Below are 4716 nucleotides of genomic sequence, written 5' to 3' on the forward strand. Positions count from 1 at the left end.
ATATAGAGAATTTTCTTTAAAATTATCTGGATAAAAGCCCTTTTCCAATCATTTATCAAATATTACAGACCAGTGAATATTTAAGCAAATTTTATCCTTTTAAATATGAATCCCTACCATAACAACTAACACTATAGCAACTACTATTATCATAGTTTGTTCTTAAATTGAAAAGGAAGATCAAAAGCTAAATTTAGCTTTTAATACTTAAAAAATTCTTCTCATAGAATTTTTTCCATATATAGTAACCCGTCTTTCAAGAGGAAAATAAAAGTCAGCTATTTTCTTTACAATTTCAATTTTCTCTTAAGCATTGTCCAATTAAAGCTTCAAACGTATCTAAAAAGCATTATAAAAAGGCAGGTGCTGCTATTAAATTGATTTTATCTGTGTTAACAAATGGCATTTCTATAGAATTTAGTGCCACATAGGGTCAAAACAAATAATAAACCAATCAACAAGTTATCTTTAACAATATAAGAAAAAAATCTTGTCAATCATACTACAATAATGAATCTTCTGACATGAAAAATAGCATTTTGCATTTAAAATCTTCATAATTATTTATGACATAAGTTAAGGAATGCAGTAAAAAAACACTTATGTTTTCTACAAAGCAAGTAGGCCACTCTGTCTTACCTTGTTGTCTCCTATTTGAGGTAGTGAAAAGGGCTAATTGTTGTGTTTCTCCACTTATCTCTTCCTCTGTGGCTTATATACAAAGGCACAACTTTGGCAAATACCAATAAAGAAAAGAGAGTGCATGCATTATTGATGAGCTTGCTTCTGAATTAAAAATCAAGGAACATATATGTATATAAATACATTTACCTGCAGAGGTGGCACTGTTTTAATGAAAAAGGAAAAAACTGCTGTGATTATTTGTAGAGTTATATTGCTCCAAATTTAACTGCAACATAAATTGGGAGAATGAATATAAACTTCAGGGTGTACAATGAAGAAGGGATCATTTTTTTTTGTATCTTTGGCTTCTGTTTGGGTAGTAATTCTAGTGGAGAAGAGACAATCCAACGTGAACAAAGGCATAGCTTCACATACTTCAGTGAACTAAGTGAACATAGTTCATTTACTCTTAAAAATTCCATACTATCATTAACTTTTGAGTAATCAGCTTGTTTTCTGTCATGTGGTCTGCCACAATCTAGAGAAATTTCTCTATAGAGCAAAATAACTGTCGTCTCTTATCCCTTCCAAGAGTGCCTCTCAGAGTTTGTTAGAGAGTAAATATTCAAGACAAACAACAGCTGACACTTCACATTCTGCATTGTTCACAAACCAGGGTTCAACCAAAGTTACTATGAAGAGATCAGAGGAAAAGGGTTATTGCCTTTATTCCTATTTTTTTTTTGTGGGGTGGGAGACTGGATATGCGCATTTGTTTTCTTTTGTTTTTTTCCTGGGTCCACAAATTATGTCATTAAATACAAGAAAGAGAATTGAGTTGAATAGCTGAATAGTTGAAAGAGTTGGAGAGATGTAGAGACAGGTCCACAATTATGAGGAAAATGACATCATGACTTTTATTTTATAAACTCTTTAAGAATAAGACCAGTAAAAAGTAATTGTTTGGTCACAAGTGTTAAAATCTCTCAAAAGATAGTAGAAGGATTTGACAACAATGAATCCCTACCTTTTGGTAATATGAGGTGAATGTTGGGACTATCTAGAATATGATTAGAATATTTCAAAGGAAGATGCCAGGAGCTCAGAACATGGGTTCTCCTGCAGCTCTTGTTAATTTGTATGAATTAAGTTCTGAACAAAGAATGTGACACTGACCAAAAAGGAAGGAACTTAACACAAAAATATCAAGATTACATGAGATTTAGCAAAATGTTTCATAGTCTATTATTATTACTACCACTAGTACTATGACTACTACTACTGTATTACTATATCCTATATATTGGAGCCTTGAATATGGGGACAGACAACCTCACAGTTAAAATATCCTTGTCAAATTACTCCAGGTGAAAATAAACAATTCACCAGCAAAAGAACTTTGCCAATCATAGCAGCTTATTCTGATAGGCAGCCTCTTCTTCGAGTCAGAATGTTTTAAAAGAAAAACATTGCAGTTATGCATCAAGGACTCCTTGGTTTCTTGGATCTTGGATAGGGAACTATGACATAGACATAATTTCAACCTGTGTACCCATTACTTCAAAAAGTTAATAAATGTATTGCCCTTTGCTTGAATCAATCAAATAGCATTTTAACACTTTTGAAGAATGTTGAAGTATTTTTTATCATAGAGTTTGAAATAAGGTATTTAGACTTGAGAGTGAAGCATAGGAATGTAAACACAACTCCACTTTAAATTAGTAAGCATTGCATAGCTAAATTATAATGTTTAATGCCTGGAAAATTTACAATATTCAGCAGTAGTTGTAATTAACTTTTCATTATTAATTTTTCATTATTGCACTTTATTTTCCCCAAGAATTATAGAGTCCTTCTGAGCACTATGATAGCACCTTTGGAATTAAGGAGTTATAAACATTGTGAATACTCTCACTTACATGTAATCACACAGGGCATCACAATTCAAATTCAATTTAACAAATTTTGTTAAAAATGCCTACAAAGAAAACACTTGGCTAGATACTGTGGTGTGGTAGAAAAATGAATGAAATACATTCACTGCCCTCAAAAACATACAGTTTAGACAGGAAAATAAGGTAAACTTACAAATAACTTTGTTAATACAAATATATTCATGCACAAACATATTCTCTAGATTCTCATTGACTTTCTCAAACACAAATGTTTTTTAATGCTCTTCAAATGCTCCCATTTCACCTCCACAGCAAAAATCAATACTATGTTGCAAGACATGCAACACCCTTTATCTGACTCTTACCTGCTTGTCCAGCATCATTGTTGCATTGAACTCTCCATCATCTTTACAATACAATCATAATAAGTTGCTTGGTCAACATGTTGTTTCAGTCATGTTTATTTTTATGTTAATTGTTAATTAAACAAGCAATAAATGAACATGTTCCCTTGGTAATGTAATTTGAATATTATAAGTGAGGTTAAGACACAGTTAGATAAATATTCTAATGCCCTATCTTATCCCCCAATTGATAACCACAGTTATTAGTTAGGTGTGTGTCTTTCCAGATGTTTTCAATGCTTTTATATATAAAGTTGATTTTTTCTGTGTTTTAACCTGAAGGTATGAATGGTATCATACTTTGCATGGACCCTGAAACTTACTTATTTCATTCAACAAAAATCTTGGAATTTTGCCCATAAAAGTGTAATAAATAGCATTTCCATAGCATGGATTAATAAAAAATTTTAATCTCCCCTTTATTTGTTATGTCCTCCTTTGTCCTTATTTTCTTTATTTAAATTTCTTTTTCCCTTTTTCTCTTATTATATGTAATAGTAGATTGTCTATTTCTTGTTATTTACAATTAGCCAGTTTTTTATTGATCAAGTCCATATTTCGTTTTGTTTTCTATTACTAACTTCTGCTACAAGCTTTATTGGATTCTTTCTTCAAATTAATGGAATTTCTTTTGTGTTTCTTCTCTCAACTTCTTGAGGCAAAAGTTTGCATTACTCTGCTCACTTCAGCAGCACATATACTAATATTGGAAAGATACAGAGAAGATTAGTATGACCCCTGCACAAGGCTGACATGCAAATTCATGAACTGTTCCATATTTTTCAGATTCAAGAAGTACAGCAAACCCCAAACAGATTACATCCCAATAGACCTACTCCAAGACACTTACTGATCATATTGTCCAATGCAAAAGACAAAGAGAGAATTCTGAATGCAACAAGAGAAAAGCAATCCATCACATACAAGGGAAGCTCAATCAGACTATGTAGATTTCTCCACAGAAACCATGGAGGTGAGAAGACAGTGGTAAGATTTATTTAAGGTACTGAAAGAGAAAAGCTGCCAACCAAGAGTTCTATATCCAGCAAAACTGTCCTTCAAAAATGAGGGAGACATAAATATATTTTCAGAAAAACAGACACTGAGAGAGTTTGTGAATAAGACACTGGTACTACAAGAAATAATAAAGGGAATGCTACAGGCTGATAGGAAAAACCAGGAGAGACAGGTTTGGAGAAGAGTGTAGAAATGAAGATTATTAAGAAGGGCAAAAGGAGAGAGAGGACAAAATAAGGCATAGCATATAAAATACAAAAGACTAAATTGTAGAAGAAACTACTGCCCTTAAAGTAAAAACACTAAATGTTAATGGACTAAACTCACCAATAAAAAAACACAGGTTGACAGAATGAATTAAAATAAACAGGGCCCATCTATATATTTTCTAAAAGAAACACACTTTAGACACAAGGAAAAAATAGACTTAAAGTGAAAGGTTGGAAAGAGATACTTCATGCAAATGGCAACCAGAAAAAAGTGGGAGTAGCTATATTAATATCTGACATATTAGACTTCAAAAGTAAGACAATTAAAAAAGACAAAGAAGGATATTTTATATTTATAAAAGTGTCAATTCATCAAGAAAACATAACAGTCATAAATATTTATGCACCAAGCCAGAATGCCCCAAAATTCAGGAGGCAAACACCAAGAAAACTGAAAGGAGAAGTAGATTCTATGACAATAATAGTTGGAGACTTAATACACCACTGAGAACACTGAAGGAACAAGTAGATAACTCTACCATAATAGTTGGAGACTTCATACACCAC

At 32.1% G+C, this 4716-nt stretch overlaps 1 non-coding gene across 1 annotated transcript; it reads left to right on the forward strand.

The window, feature by feature from the left end:
- The first annotated feature begins 3599 nt into the window (after nt 1-3599).
- On the forward strand, nt 3600-3706 carry LOC119523941. Its single transcript, XR_005214741.1, has one exon. It is a non-coding gene; the product is annotated as a U6 spliceosomal RNA (small nuclear RNA).
- The last annotated feature ends 1010 nt before the right edge of the window (nt 3707-4716 follow it).

Source organism: Choloepus didactylus, chromosome X, assembly GCF_015220235.1.
Source record: "Choloepus didactylus isolate mChoDid1 chromosome X, mChoDid1.pri, whole genome shotgun sequence".
Lineage (NCBI taxonomy): Eukaryota > Metazoa > Chordata > Mammalia > Pilosa > Megalonychidae > Choloepus > Choloepus didactylus.